General features: G+C 38.1%; 1 protein-coding gene across 2 annotated transcripts in view; it reads left to right on the top strand.

The window, feature by feature from the left end:
- DAAM (disheveled-associated activator of morphogenesis-like protein) overlaps positions 1-17,793 on the top strand; it is a 290,481-nt gene that overhangs the window by 753 nt on the left and 271,935 nt on the right. The gene's annotated exons all lie outside the window — the stretch shown is intronic.

Here is a 17,793-nt window from a genome sequence, read left to right as displayed (position 1 = left end):
TGTTGAAATATTGCCGCTCCTTTGAATACCCTGACCTTTTTTTTGATATATCGCAACTCTGCTACTTCGGTGGCAGCGGCTATTTTTAACGTTCATGTGGTTGTTGTCTATTTTTGTTGTTGTTTTCCTGGAGTTGCTTGGCAAATATGTACACATTCTTGTTCCTCCACGGGATGGTAGGAATGTTTTGTGTGCGTTTTTTGCTGCAGCAGATTGCTGCTGTTCAATCCCTTTATGGTACCCGGCAATGTTCTCCACCCAATAACAAAATTTGCCAATTTTTTGTGTTTGCGCCCAAACAAATTTGCGTTCCCTTTTTTCTCTTTTTCAAAGATTAACCACCACACAAAATGTTTTTTATTGTTTTTGTTGTTGTTGCCATGGCTGCTATTGTTTGTTAATTTTGTTGTTTTTTGTTATCTTCCCTAATTCTACACAAAAACTAAAAAAAAATTGAATGAATGTTTTCCATTATTTGGCGCGTGCTAAACGGACGAATTCTTTTATTCCCCGCAATTGGACCTCACATGGCGGCTTTTGACTATGGTTTTCTATTTAAAAAACATCCTGGATTTTTTTTCCAATTTGACTTTAGTTTCCTTTTCAAAGCAAAAACAACCCAAACTATCCCCCTTGTAATTGGGTCTGTTGCTCATTAGTGTTCCATGGGCAATTGCATTCCCTGTTTTTCTTTCAACCGGGACCCATTTGTTGTTGTTTTTGCTAGAAAAATCAATAAATGTATCCGGGATTTATGTGTCAATTCTATGTTCTATTCATGAGACACTGTAACTGGGGGACCCCCTGCGCATGTTTTCCCATTTAACATAAAACCACCGCTCTCAGAGATTTTATCCCCAATTTCCTTACAATGGCTCTCTTTGGTCTCTCATCTTCAGCCAAATGTCAACAAAACAATGATGGAGCAAAAAACTGCTTTAATTTCCACATGACAACAACAACTACAGCATGATGAGAATCATAAAATTTTGCCGGAATGCACTCGAACGATTTTTCTTGTTTTTTCGACGAAGATTTTTCCATTGGAAAGTTCAATAAAGTCTAAAGAAATATTTAAGAATTTCCGTGAATAAAGGAAAAAATAAGGGAAGGCCATGCAGGTAGCATCATCATCAGTAAACTTATAAAAAATACTTTTATATTGTGCCGAAGTCTGGCCTCTTAAAATTTCCGATGAAACAAAATTGACAGCTTTTGAAATGTGGACATTCCGAAGAATACTGAAAATACCCTGGACTTCAAAAATATCAAATGACGAAGTACTTAGAAGATGAATGTGAACCGAAAACTAATCTCAACGACCTAAAATCGTAAAATCTCCTACATCTTGATGCAGAAGTACCAAATTTGCCGTAGAATTTATTAAATATAAAATAAACCAAAGTTTAGATCACCTTCGTCTTTTTAACCCAGTGTTTCATTTAAAGCTACACCACATGTTCCAAATAACAAGACGAAAGTACCGCCTGAATACTTGTTTTGTTGTCTATATTCATAAATTGTTGTTGTTTGTCTTTTTACAACAACATTAAATTGGTTCTAAAGCTACTCTGTAGATATATAATCCCTACAAGTCCACACGCCTGCTTCGAAATGTAAACATATAAGTAAATACCACCAGTGGAACCTTTCCTATGAGAAAATATCATCAGCGACCCGTTCCTGTAGAAAAGTAATACCAATGAAACTTTTTCCCTACGATTATATCACCAGTAATCATTTCTTTGAGTTGACAAATAAGAAAAGGTCCTTTTCCTATAAGAAAATGTCATGATAGCTAATTTTTCCACGTGGAAAGTGTCACCGGTGTAACTTTTCCTATACGAAAATATCAGCAGTGAATTTGTTCTAAGGCAAAATAATAGTAGAGATACTTTCTCTTCAGTAAAATATCACATCATATAAGAACATATCACTAGTGCCAATTTTCCAATAGGCAAATATCATCAGTGATACTTTTTTCGATATCACCTGCGAAACTTTTTGTTGAAATACTTGTTTCCATCAGCTTAGTTTTGGATTTACATATAATTTTATATAAGAAAGAAAACTTGACTGTAAATGTTCTAGGAAACGAATTATTTGTCAATCTTTGGAAAGGTTTTCTATGAATAACATAAAACTTTTTTACCGGTAATCTTCTAAATGATGCAACTACCTTAACCGCATACAGGAGGAAAGATAAGAAGGCATTGGATCGAATTTTAAGCTTAGTGCATTCCGACTGTTTAAGTTTTATTCGAGATAGAGAAAATGCCAAGGATATGTGAAATAGCCTGCATACTGCTTTTGACAAGAAGTTCAAGCACAAAGTTTATCACGAAAAGAGAGAGGATAATGCCTGATTTAGACTATGCTGGATTTAGCAAATCCAGTGGATTTAAGTTGTCATTTTCATACAACATATGTCAAATAAAGCCAGATAATTGCTAAATCCAGCGTAGTCTAAATGAACTTTTACGAGTTTATGACCAGCAGCTCCGTGTAAAAATTCACTGGGACTTGAATAAATTATTGGATATTCTTACCGATAATCCTCCAAATGATCCAGCTACCTTAGCCGCATATAGGAAGAAGGATACGAAGGAGTTGGATCGAATTGTACGCTTGGTGCATTCAGATTGTTTAAGTTTTATTCGAGATAATGAAAGTGCCAGGGATATGTGGAATAGTCGCATGTTGCTTTTGCCAAGAAGTCTGTGTAATTCAATAGCTGTTAAGGAGAAATTGACCAAGTTATGAATGATTTATATTATAGTGAAACGCATATTTAAGCGTTTGAAAACTTGGTAGGACAATTGTAATTCGGAGGTGCAACAATATATGATTCAAATGTGTTGTGATAAGTATGATCCTTTGATAACGCCTCTTCAAAACTTAGCTGATGGAAAATGGAATGTGAATATTGTCACAGAACGATTAATGTTCGATGAAGCAAAACTTTGTGATCGTAAAGATGAAGGAAGTGAAAATACCACATTTTCAAGCGAAAAGTTCATCAAGTTTCTACTATTCATCTACCGGAGAATTATGACCCTTTTGGTAAAAGCTCTTCAAAACTGATTGGATGTCCTTACCGGCTATCCTCCAAGTGATGCAGCACCTTAGTCGAATACAGGAAGAGGGATAAGAAAGCAATGAATCGTCAGGCAAGCTTTGTGATTTCGGGTGGTTTAAGTTTTATTCGAGATAATAAAAGTCCCAAGGATATATATGTAGAATAGTCTACATACTGTTTTTGTCAATAAGTCTATGGTAAATCAATTGCCGTTGAGATAGAAATTGGCCAAGTTACCAATGAATGATGAAAAATCTATTGTAGGCATATTTTAGCATTTGAAAACATGGTATAACAATTGAAATTGTCTGGTGCAGCAATGGAAGATTCAGATGTGTTGTCTCAACTGCGTCGCACGCTACCGGAGAGGTATGACGCTTTGGTAATAGCTCTTCAAAACTTATTGGATGTTCTTACTGGTAATCCTCCAAGTGAAGCAACTGCCTCAGCCGAATACAAGAAGAACGATAAGAAAAGCAATGGATCAAATTTTAAGCATTGTGCTTTCGGATTGTTTACGTTTTATTCGAGATAGAGAAAGAGCCAAGGATATGTAGAATAGTCTGCATGCTGCTTTTGACAAGAAGAATGAATGATGGATATTCTATTGTAAAGCATATTTAAGCATTCGAAAACTTGATAAGACAATTGAAATTGTCTGGTGCAGCAATGGAAGATTCAGATGTGTTGGTTCAACTGTTTCGCACTATACGACAGAAGTATGATCCTTTGATAACAGCTCTTCAAAAGTTATTGTATGTTCTGACCGGCAATCCTCTAAGCTAAGCAACTACCTCAGTCGAATACAGAAAGATGGATAAGAAAGCAATGTATCGAGTTGTAAGCTTTGTGCATTCGGATTGTATACGTTTTATTGGTGATAATGAAAGGGATATGTAGAATAGTCTGCATACTGCTTTTATCAAGAAGTCTGTGGTGAAGCAATTGCTCTTAAGGAAGAAATTGGGATGTGAATGATGGATATTCTATGGTAACGCATATTTTTGGATTCGAGAGCTTGGTAAGACAATTGGATTTGGCAGGTGCTACAATAGAAGATTCAGATGAGTAGGTTCAAATGTTTCTCACGCTACGATAGAAGTATGATCTTTTGGTAACAGCTCCTCAAAACATATTTGATGATATTGTATACTGCAAGTGAATCAACTGGCTTAGTAGAATATAGGAAGAAGGATAAGGAAGCAATGAATCGAATTATAAGATTTGTCCATTCGGATTGCTTATTTTTTTTTTTTTGAGATAAAGAAAGTGCCAGGGATATGCATTTGGAATAGTCTGCTGCCATTGACAAGAAGTCTGTGGTAAATCAATAGCTGTTAAGGAAGAAATTGACCATGTTATGAATCAATGATTTATATTATTTTAGCGTTTGAAAACTTGGTAGGACAATTGTAATTGTGAGGTGCAACAATAGATGATTCAAATGTGTTGTGATAAGTATGATCCTTTGATAACACCTCTTCAAAACTTAGCTGATGGAAAATGGAATGTGAATATTGTCACAGAACTATTAATGTCCGATGAAGCAAAACTTTGTGATCGTAAGGATGAAGGAAGTGAAAAGATCACATTTTCAAGCAAAAAGTTCACCTAGTTTCTACTATTCATCTACCGGAGAATTATGATCCTTTGGTGAAAGCTCTTCAAAACTGATTGGATGTCCTTACCGGCTATCCTCCAAGTGAAGCAACTGCCTTAGGCGAATACAGGAAGAAGGATAAGAACACAATGACTCGCACCGCAAGATTTGTGATTTCGGGTGGTTTAAGTTTTATTCGAGATAATGAAAGTGCCAAGGATATGTGGGAGATTCATATATGTTGGCTCAACAGTTTCTCACAGTACTGCAGAAGTATGATACTTTAGTAACAGCTCTTCAAAACTTATTGGATGTTCTGACCGGCAGTACGCCAAGTGATCCAGTTACCTTAGTCTAGTACAGGAAGAAGGATAAGAAAGCAATGGATCGAATTGTAAGCTTTATGCATTCGGATTGTTTAAGTTTTATTCGACACAATGAAATTGCCAAGTATATGTGAAATATCTGGATACAGCCTTTGTCAAGAAGTCTGTGTTAAATCAACTCATGTTAAGGAAGAAATTGGGATATTCTATTGTCACGCATATTTTAGCATTCGAAAACTTGTTAAGACAATTGAAATCGGCTGGAGTAACAATAGAACATTCAGATATGTTGGCATAATTGTTTCTCACGCTACCGGAGAAGTATGACCCTTTGGTAACAGCTCTACAAAACGTGGATTATGGAAATTTGAAACTGAATAATATCAAGGAGCGATTAATGCCCGAAGAAGCAAACATTTGTGATCGCCAGATAAAGCGAAAAAGCCGCATTTCAAACAAACAACATCATAAATGCAAAAAAAATCTGCCATCAGGCTAAAGATTGTTGGCAATCAGGGCAATATTGGCAAGATCCAAACCTGTTTCCTTTAAGGTTAACACAAAACAAAATGTGAAGTCGGAATATGCTGTCATAATCACGGTTAAAGTGGACTCGTAGGCCAGTGATCATGTGGCTAAAGAAACAAACTTTTCATCGATGGAAAAAATTGAGCAGAGTGGTCGAGATAAATGTAGGGAAAAAAATTGTGAATGTCGCAAATTATGTAGGCGAAAGAACAGACGATCAAAAAAGAAATAGAATTTTATATGAAACATGTTTTTTTACACTCCTGATCTGAGAGATAATCTACTGTCTGTGCGAAAGATTAAAAAACTGGATTAGCAGTCAGTTTCGTGAACAATACTGTGATTATTATGAAATGAGAAGATTAAATTGTCATTGCATATCTGAGAGGAAACCTTTCTGTAGTGCGATTCTCAGCCATTTTCCCCTCAGTATTAAATTTCAAAGCTAACAATTGATTAAGGCACAGAATATGTATCCCAGGATACCCTGGTCAGTTGCTTATATGCCGGTATATATAGATCAGGGAAGCGTTTTTTTTGCAAAGACAGTATACTCAGCGATCCCACTGAGTTGTCTTTGTATTTGCTTTTCTCCCTCACGCACATTGTACGTGAACAAAAACAAACAATAAACATCATGTGGTTCTTGCTTTTTTCGCAATAGATCATCTTTTTAAACTTGGAATTGAACTCAAAGTATCAACAAGCTAAGCTAAGCCTTAAACGGCGTTTGCATTGGTGCTTTTTGCCGGGTAACCTTTTTTATGAGGATTTATTTAAAGTTTGCGCTATGGAATTGACATTTGAAACCCAGTGAATTTATTAAATCCGGTTAAGTGCAAACGTGATATTAGCCGGAATTTTGAAATGTCATATTGTTATACACTAAAATATTTCGTTGGTTTTCAATATCCCGTACTGTCATGGAAGAGTTCAGAGGAGAATGTTTAGACTGAGGATCGAAAAGAATTTTTAATCATTAAATAAACGACACTCCAACATGTTTATGTATGAACTTTGGAAATGATCTCATAAATTATGTGTATGTGCCTAGATTTTTATGTCCTCAATTCTCCTCGCGTTAAACTTGAATCTGGTATTAATAAAAAATATATATGTATGTCTTATACGAGTGTTAGTTTAACATTGGTCCTTCGAGCTGGATCAGTGGCCGAAATTAAAAACTCTGGAAAGCTGAGAATTTGCCTCAATACGGTGGATATTCGGTCAGCAAGAGGAAGAAGTGGTGGAGTCTGTCAAACTAGCACCCATGGGTGGATATTGTCCTTAAGAGAAATATTATTCGCCATGGTGCGTCAGAATGAGACGACAGCAAGAATTGAAAATGAAGTAGAGAGACTTGTTGGTCTCATCAACTGGGCGATTTAAGAGTTTAATAAAAAACGGTCTGAAGGGATTCAACAAGATGGCGGGCAGCAGCGTCGAAGCAGGCAGCAAAAATAAATAGTAACCGAGAAAGTGATCCAATTGTTTACCAAGAAAATTGAGTTGCGGGATCAGTAATAAAAGGAGATTAAAACAAATTATTTTACATTATACCCATGGCACGGGAGGAAAGACGGCGTGAGAAGGTCGTGAAAGAGAAATCCGGCACCAAGAGGTAGAAAATCTGCATTGACAAAATTGAGAGCCGTGACTAAAACTCTTCAAATTGACTAGAAGAAAGCTGAAGAGGCGAAAGCAAGTCTTGAATTCAAATTCAATTCAGTGAGCGCTCAGAGTAAAGTTTGACACCTAAACAGTAGAGATTTAAAAGCCAAAAAGAATGTCCTTGGGCTGAAAAATAAATTGAACAATAAGCAGAGGCAACGCAACGTCCAGGTGGCAGTCCTAACGAACTGAAAACAGAGATGCAGTCAAGTTTGCTAAGACTCTGAAGGACCAAGTCAAGAATACTCTACGTGAGCCTGAGGAAACCAAGGTAGCCAAAGAAAAATTACTATCGGCTAACCAAGATGCAGAATGCGAGGTCAAGGCCATGAAGGAAGAAGCAATGCAATTAAATAGAGATTTGGTTACATCAAAGAAAGCAAGCCGTTTAGCGGAAACGGATTGTGATGTACTGAAGATGAGTATTGCATCGGCGAAACTGTTGCAATTAGCGGCAACAGTACGCAGATGATGAGCGAAATGTGTCCTATTCAAGCCGTAACTTCTTTTAAAGAAGAATGCAAATCACAGGAGAAGGAGGGTGGGCTAGGCTTATTGAATTGGTGGAAGGTGGTTGCAATGAAAGCCAAGCAACCCAATGAAAAAGAGAAGGAGCACTTTCCTCGGCGTAAGGAGAATATGCCTAAGGACAGAAAGGTGAAGCCGCCACTAAAAAGTTTTGTTAAAGATGTGAGTACTTTCAGAGTAAAGTCGCAGCTATATGAAGATGGATCAGCTTGGTTGATGTGGTGAACCTACAAGAACGACTGGCTGGAAAAATGGATTAACTTCCTGGGTGCCATCACGTAGCTTGATGTTTAGAATAATATTGATTTTTATATTTATTTAGAATTTTATTTAATTTTTCTTGTGTAGTAAAATCAACCATTCAAGGTTATTCTCTCCGAGTGAATTCACAGGGGCTAATTTATATAGGATTGTGGTCTCTCTGACAGCAATATCCTGAGGTTATTTTTCTGATTAGTTCAAGTATTTATTAGGTTTTGATTAGGTTAATTTTAGTATTAAGTTTAAATCAAATTTTAAAATATTGAAGTTTCGGGAGCAATCACGACATACTTAAACTGTACACTTATAATATATGTATGTAGCACACTAAGCTACACCAGATGGTTAATTTTTAACGACGTCATTAAAAAGAATAATAGTTTTGATGTGCGTTAAACTTGTAGTTGATAAAAAAAGAGACAATAAATTTGAATTGAAAGGTTGATCTTAATAAATATATTAGCGAATGTCATTGGTTGTTGACCGAGTGTCATCTCAGTGACATTCTCTTCCTATATAAAATTATTTGGAAGATACACATGTATATTTAGTATATAGTAGTAAAACAGTATTAACTTCCACTTTTGTCCCTCACTGTGCAACATTACACAAAATAAACATCTTTAACTGTGTAGAGCTGTAATAATAACATGAAATAGCATTAATTATTCCAGTCAAACAAAAAAATATTACAAAGAATAATTCCATATTATCCAATATCACTATTATCATCATCATCTGCAACAACAACCAAACCACCAAAAATTATTCATGCTGACATTCAGACGCACACACACACACTTTTCCACTTTATGACACAATAATATCATCATCAAGTTGTTCGCTTAGAAGATTGTCAAGATAACCAAATGCGCCTATTGTCCTCCCAAATAAACACAGCTGCAAGCGCATCAAATCCATGGGTTGTCCTTCAAGGATAAGTTTGTGTTAAACAAACGAACACACAATCCATAAAAATTATACAAATGAAGAAGCATGTCCCTGCTCTAAGATCATAAATATGTAAGTAGTTTCATTGTAAACACTTTCCATGGGATTATTGTAATTGCAATAATAACAACGAGAAATTGTGTAAATAGTTTTATGGTTTTGAACTTTACAAGGATTATAAATAAATTCCTTTGAGAGGGTGATGCTGTCATAAAATTTACAATAGGATTATTGGTCAGCATGGTGTAAAGTTATTAAAATAATTTGACTAACATTAAATTTTATAACAAAGAGTAGTTTAATTGTGTGTAATAAAATGTATTAGTATCATATGTTTATCACATAATTGGTCTGCTTTGATCGGTACGTTAGGCCCATTTATAATATGAAAGATGAGCGCAAAGTCCACCTATACTACGACGTGAATTGAAGCAGGTGGCATTTGGACCCATTCACGATGATAATTGGCATCTGAACTAAAAAAAACGACGATGCATGGCATCTGAGCCGATCTAAAGGGGATAAATGTGTCTAAACGGCAATATATGGCCTCGGTAATGATGGGTGGCTTCTGAGCCTGTCTACCTGAATGAAGACCCATTCACGACCATAGATTGCCTCTCAGCACATCTAAACGACGACGGATGGCTTCTTAGCCCATTTATACGACAACAGAAGGTCTCTAGCCCATCTACATGACTATGGATGGCTTCTGAGTCCACCTAAACGAGGATAGATGACCTATGAACCCATCCAAACAACGATGTATTATCTCAGGGCCCATCTATAATAAGATATATGGTCCAAGATCCCATCTATGACCTCTGTGACCTGGGATCCCTTTTATACGTCAATAGATGACCACAGAGCCTACCTAAAACACGACCGATGGCCTCCGAGTCCATATATAATACGACAGATGACCTCAGAGCCCATCTGTATTACGATCTAATCGGAAATAAATACTAAAAATCTCCATATTGCATTGTTTTAGCAAGAAGTAATGTAGTATTATGTAATTGTTTTCGCTTACCTGCACATTGAGAAATTGCAGAAATTATTGCGAACGTAAGCCAAAAGTGCAGTTATCTTAAACAAATTTGAGATAAAATAGCATATTTGTTTTACGCAAGAAAAATAAAATTGCGCAGCTTACGCCAAAGCGCAACTAAAACCAATGCAGCTAAGTGAAAACTACTGTATAATGCAATATAAAGTTTTTAAGTACGTATTTTAAAAGATTCTCGTTTTGGCAAGGAGCTCCTCATATGGCCTACGATCCCATCTATGGCCCCCGATGGCTTTACAACCCATCTTCAATATGACAGGTGACCCCAGAGCCCATCTGTAGATCGATAAATGGCCTCAGAGCCTATCTAAATACGACAGATGGCTTCAGAGTCAATCTAAAACTCGATAGATGACCTCGGAGACCATATATAATATGATAGATGGCCTCAGAACCCATCTATAGTACGATAAATGGTCTCATAGCCCATCTGTATTACGATAGCTGGCCTCAGAGCCCATCTATAGTAAGATAGATGGCCTCAGATTCCATCTGTATTACGATAGATGACCTTAGAGCCCGTTTGTAGTACAATAGATGGCCTCAAAGACCATCTGTATTAATCAATAGTGCGAACGATGGCTTCAGAGCCCATCTATAGTACGATAAATACCCTCAGAGAACATTTATAGTCTCATATGGCCTCAGATACCATCTAAAATACGATCGATGTCCTATAAGAATATATGTATATAGTACGATAGATGGCCTCATAGTCAATCTACAATTCGATAGACGGCCTCAGAGACCATATATAATACGACATATGCCCTCAGAGCCCATCTGTATTACGATAGATGTCCTCAAAGCCCATCCGTATTACGACAGATGGCCTCGGAGCCCACCTATAGTACGATAGATGGCCTCAGAGCCCATCTATAGTACGATAGATGAACTCAGAGCACATCTATAGTACGATAGATGGTTTCAGAGCCCATCTATAGTATGACAGATGGCCTCAGAGCACATCTATAGTACGATATATTATACGATAGATGACCTCAGAGCTTATCTTTAATACGATAGATGGCCTCAGAGCCCATCTATAATAAGATAGTTGCCCTCAGAGCCCATCTATAATCTAATATGGCCTCAGATCCCAATAAATACGATGGATGGCTTCAGAGACTATATAATACGACAGATAGCCTCAGAGCCTGTCTGTGTTACGATAGATGGCCTCAGAGCCAATATATAGTACGACAGATGGCCTCAGAGCCCATCTATAGTACGATAGATGACCTCAGAGCCTATCTAAATATTACAGATGGCCTCAGAGTCAATTACAATTCGATAGATGGCCTCAAAGTCCATCTACGGTACGATAGATGGCCTCAGAGACCATCTGTGGTCTCATATGGCCTCACATCCCATCTATAATATGAGCCCATCTAAAATACGATGGATGGCCTCAAAGACTATATATAATACGACAGATAGCCTCAGAGCCTCTCTGTGTTACGATAGATGGCCTGAGAGACCATCTATAATACGATAGATGGCCTCAGAGCACATCTATAATACGATATATGGTCTCATGTGGCCTCAGATCACATCTAAAATACGATCGATGGCCTCAGAGGCTATATAATACGACAGATGGCCTCAGAGCCTGTCTGTGTTACGATTGATGGCGTGAGAGACCATCTATAATACGATAGACGGTCTGAAAGACCATCTATAATCCGATAGAAGCTATCTAAGCCCTTCTGTAGTACGATAGATAACCTCAGAGCCCATCTAAGATACGGTCGATGGCCTCAGAGACCACAGACGGCCCATCTGTATTACGAAAGATGGCCTAAGAGCCCATCTATAATACGATCGATGGCCTCAGAGCCATCTGTATTACCATAGATGCGTGAGAGACCGTCTATAAAACGATAGATGGACGCAAATCCCTTTTGTAGTACGATAGATGGCCTCAGAGCCCATCTATAAAACGATAGATGGCCTCAGAGCCCGTCTATGGTACGATAGATGTCCTCAGAGCCACCTATAATACAATAGATGGGCCTCAGAGCCCATCTATGGCCTCAGATCCCACCTCAAATGCAATCGATGGCATCATATTTAATATGATGTCATATTTAATACGACAGATGGCCTCAGAGCTCATCTAAAATACAATAGATGGGCCTCAGAGCCCATCTATGGCCTCAGATTTCACCTCAAATGCAATCGATGACATCATATTTAATATGATGCCATATTTAATATGACAGATGACCTCAGAGCCCATCTGTATTACGATGGATGGCCTGAGAGACCATCTATAATGCGATAGATGGCCTCAGATCCCATCTATAGTACGATAGATGGCCTGAGAGACCATCTATAATGCGATATATGGCCTCAGAACCCATCTATAGTACGATACATGGCCTTAGAGCTCATATATAATATGATAGGTGACCTCAGAGCCCGTCTATAGTACGATAGATGTCCTCAGAGACTATTCGTAATGGAATAGATGGCCTCAGAGCCTGTCCATAGTACGATAGATTGCCTCAGAGCTCATCTTTAATACGATAGATGGCCTCAGAGCTCATCCATAATACGATAGATGGTCTTAGAGCCCATCTATAATACAATAGATGGCCTCAGAACCCATCTACAGTACGACATATGGCCTCAGAGCCCACCTATAATACTATAGATGACTTCAGAGCCCATCGATGGTCTCATATAGCCTCACAACCCATCTAAGATATGGTCGATGATCTCAGAGACAATATATAATACGACAGATTATCTCGGAGCTCATCTACACTAGGATATATGGCCCACATTTAATAGTATAGTTGGCTATAGTATCCATTCGTAATACCATATATGGGGGCATTTATGATAGGATAGAAGGCCTCAGGTCCTATCTACCCTTCCCTATTTTTAATAGAAAATTAATTGCCTTATTCTATTTCCGTAGAAAAAAATCATCGAGTGCTCTGCAATTTTGACTGACACTGTTTTACATTTTGGATTCAAAGAAAATTCCAACTGTGTTTGCTTAAGCATCCCCACAAGTCTGTCTCATGTATTTCGTCTGCAGCTACTGCAGATTGCATTGTAATAATGACTTCTCCTTTTTCTTCAAGAGTTTGTAATTTTTATGGAAATGTCCTGCTGTGTATGTTTGAATGCTGTTTCAGTTAACCACCCCTATGTTGGTGACATGGCTTGCGTAACGTATGTCAAATTGACATAAGAAAAAGTGTTTGTTGGATTTTACCCTATAACGTTTTAATAAAAACAACAACATCGAGAAAACACATGCTGCTACTTTTTGTTCGGTTGGTTGTTGTTAAATTTTTATTTAGAAGAAATTATTGAAATTTTAGCACAATGTGTGTCCTGGGTTTGGTTGTCGAAGGTTCTCGTTGTGGACCATAAATCAAATGCCACTTTAATGAGTTTATTTTTCAAAAAAAGAAAAAGAGAAGACAACAAAGCCGCAAACAAACATCGAATATGGCACACAGTTGGGGTGTTAAATAATTAATTAAAACCCTTTTTTTGTGCGCCATTCAAAACCAAGTGGCCCAATAAAACTTATTCGCACCACACAGCAACGACAACAACCACCACCACCCACTATCTCTCGCCGCTGACACCACAAATGACTCAGTCATATGTGAAGTTTAATATTTAAAGGATTTTTGTTTGCTGTTATCATTATCCGGTGTGAGTCATATCCACCCAAGTAGCATCGCAAACATACACATGGTGGTGCTGTGGTACCCTTGTTCAACTTCCACATTTCTGATAAGTTTGGCGAACTGTTTTCGCTTCATTTTATTTGTTTGCAAAAGTTTATGCATAATTAATGGTTTACTTGACATTGAATTGTATTTTTTACAAAATTCCCTTTTGTGTTTTGATTCTTCACAATAACCAACCAATAGCTTATTTTTGAAATTATTGTTTCCACCTAAATTCGTAAAATCTTTGCGTATGCGTTACTGCAATCTCTGATGATACATCAACATGTCCACCAACACACAGTCAGCCAGTAAGACTTTTGCAAAATGCGAAAATCTTCCTAAAGGCTGTCTAGCCTACTGGAGGTAAGGGACCTCAACGTGGTTGAACGTAGTAAACCCACCAACATAAATTTCATTCATGGACATAAAACTCGATTACCTTGTGGAATAACTTTAGGTTTAGCTGGAAAGACAGTGGGACAAAATTGGAAAATTTTGCAGATCCATTTTGGGGAAACATATTTGGTATGTGTCTTTACTTAGTGAGTTATCGTTAAATTCCGGTAAATGGCCTCTGAACCCAATAATACATCAATAGATGGCATGTGAACCCAAAAACTATGAAATATGACATGTGAGCCCATTTATTGAACGATATATGGTTCCTGAGTCAATCTATTCAACGATAGATGACGTCTGTATCCACTCATTCAATGGTAGATGTCTATGAACCCCTCTAATCAACGCTAGATATAGAGCTTTAGATGGCCTCTGAACTAATGAACAATTCAATACAGCCCCACCATTCACTGGTAGATGGCTATGAACACATTTAACTATGGTGTATGGCCTCTATGAAACCCTCTATCCAACGATCGATGTCTATGATCCAATATAATCAGCGGAATTCTTATATAGAACTTTAGATGGCCTCTGAACTAATGAACACTACAATATATTCTCTCTGAGCCGTCAAACTCTAAGAAAAGTGGTCCCTGAGTCAATCTATTCAAAGACAGATGTCCTTTGAGCCCCACCATTCACCGGTAGAAAGCTATGAACAAATTTAATCGATGGTGTATGGCCTCTATGAACCCTTCTATCTATAGATCTTTAGACGGCCTCTGAACTAATGAACACTACAATATATGGTCTCTGAGCCGTCAAACTCTAAGAAAAGTGGTTCCTGAGTCAATCTATTCAACGATTGATATCCTTTGAGCCCCACCATTCACCGGTAGATGGCTATGAACACATTTAATCTGTGGCGTATGGCCTCCATGAATCCCTCTATTCAACGGTCGATGGCTATGAACCAATCTAGTCAGCGGAATTCTTATATAAAGCTTTAGATGGCCTCTGAACTAATGAACAATACAATATATTGTCTCTGAGCCGTCAAACTCTAAGAAAAGTGGTTCCTGGGTCAATCTATTCAACGATTGATGTCCTTTGAGCCCCACCATTCACCTGTAGATGGCTATGAACACGTTTAATCTGTGGTGTATGGCCTCTATGAATCCCTCTATTCAACGGTCGAAGGCTATGAACCAATCTAGTCAGCGGAATTCTTATATAAAGCTTTAGATGGCCTCTGAACTAATGAACACTACAATATATGGTCTCCGAGCCATCAAACTCTAAGAAAAGTGGTCCCTGAGTCAATCTATTCAAAGACAGATGTCCTTTGAGCCCCACCATTCACCGGTAGAAAGCTATGAACAAATTTAATCGATGGTGTATGGCCTCTATGAACCCTTCTATCTATAGATCTTTAGACGGCCTCTGAACTAATGAACACTACAATATATGGTCTCTGAGCCGTCAAACTCTAAGAAAAGTGGTTCCTGAGTCAATCTATTCAACGATTGATATCCTTTGAGCCCCACCATTCACCGGTAGATGGCTATGAACACATTTAATCTGTGGCGTATGGCCTCCATGAATCCCTCTATTCAACGGTCGATGGCTATGAACCAATCTAGTCAGCGGAATTCTTATATAAAGCTTTAGATGGCCTCTGAACTAATGAACACTACAATATATGGTCTCCGAGCCATCAAACTCTAAGAAAAGTGGTCCCTGAGTCAATCTATTCGACGATAGATATCCTTTGAGCCCCATCATTCACCGGTAGATGGCTATGAACACATTTAATCTATGGTGTATGGCCTCTACCTCAACTACCCCACGTTAGACGACCTCCGAGCCCATAAATACTTCAATAGATCGTTAGATTCCATCAATTTAACAGTATCTGACCTATGAGTCCATCTAATCAACGGTAGATTGCGCCCATCTACTCAATGCAAGGTCCTTGTTGGCTTGAATTCCTTGATACAACGTAAGATGGCCTCTGAACTAATAATCATTTCATAAGACGCGCTCTGATATGACAAACTCTACGAAAAATGAACGATGAATGGGCCCTAAGTCGATCTTTTCAACGACAGATGAAATATGGGGCCATCTATTCAGTTCTAGATGACTATGAACACATCTAATCTATCGTGGATGCCTTCTGCCCCAACTGTCCAATGTTACATGACCTCCGAGCCCATAAACACTTTAATAGATGGTCTCTGAATCGGCAAACTCGTCGAATGATGTATGATAGATGTCCACTTAGTCAATATAATCTCGCATATATGGTAGATGATCTCTCAGCCTGGGTAATCACCGATAGTTATCATCTCAGACGATCACAGAAGGGTAGATGGCCTCGAAAGCCCACACTAAAAGGTAGATGACGTCTGAATACATCCTTAAAAGCTAGATTGTCAACATTAAAGGGTAGATGGTGTCTACGTCCACTACGTGACAGCAGATGAACCATAAATCAGATCAAAAATAATTCAACATAGGGTCTCTTAGCCGGCAAACTCTAGGAAATATGTCCGATTGTTATATCACTTACGGTCCCTGGGTCAAACTATTCAATAATAAATTACCTCTAAGCGTACCTAATCAACGGCAAATGGATTCTGAGTCCATCATTAAAATGTAGATCGCTTTTAAGGCCATAAATGAACGATAGATTGTCTATCAACCCATCTACTAAACGGAAAATGAAGTCTGCGTCCAACTACCTAAGGGTAGGCGGTCTCTGAGTCCAGCACTAAGTCGTACATGGTCTTCAGCTCTACTAAGCAACCTCTTAGCCCATCCAAAAACCGACTGATGACTGTGAGCCCGTAAAATCAAAGGTACATGGCTTTTAATCTACAAACAATTCAATTGATGACCTCTGAGCCCTTGGAATCAACGGTAGATGACCTCTTAGTTCATCTCTGAAGTGTAAATTGTCTCTGAATTCATCACTAAAGGTTAAATAGCCTCTGAGGACATCTAGAAAACGGTGGATGACGTCTAGACCCAATACGTTGCGGTACATGGCCTCTGAGTCAATCTAAACTTTCAAAGGTGTTCCCTGAGTTAATTTTTTAAATGTTAGCTAGCCTCTGAGCCTTCCTGATTAATAGTAGGTGGTCTGCAAGCTCATATTTAAACGGTAGGTGACACTGAGTCCTTCACTAAATCTTAAATTGCATCTGAACCCATCATTGAAGGGTAGATGGTCTCTAGGCTCATCTACACTCCAGAATGTAACCTTAGGTAGGCTGCCTTTAATGATAGGTGTCCCCTGAGCATACCTAATCAACGGTAGGTGGTCTGCGAGCTCATATTTAGACGTTAAGTCCGTCACTAACCATTAAGCGACATCTGAACCCATCATGGAAGGATCCTATCCAACTGTAGATGGCCTCTGAGTTCTAAACTGAACTGTATATGCTCTCTGAACGCATAATTAAAGGTTAAATAGTCTCTGAAGACATCTAATAAACGGTAGATGGCGTCTGAGTCAATCTAAACTATCACAAAAGGTCCCTGAGTTAATTTTTTAATGGCAGATATCCTCTAAGCCTCTCTAATCAACGATAGGTGGTCCGAGAGCTCATATTTATACGGTAGACGGCGCTGAGTGAGTCACTAAACCTAAAACAGAGCCCATCTATGCTTAACAACGTAACTGTAGGTGGCCTTTGTGCTCATCTAATAATCTGTGCTCATCTTAG

The sequence above is a fragment of the Musca autumnalis genome, unplaced genomic scaffold, assembly GCF_047663935.1.
Source record: "Musca autumnalis isolate F117 unplaced genomic scaffold, ASM4766393v1 scaffold_3, whole genome shotgun sequence".
NCBI lineage: Eukaryota > Metazoa > Arthropoda > Insecta > Diptera > Muscidae > Musca > Musca autumnalis.
Note: the sequence above shows the minus strand (reverse complement) of the source record. Positions and strands in the feature narration are given on the sequence as shown.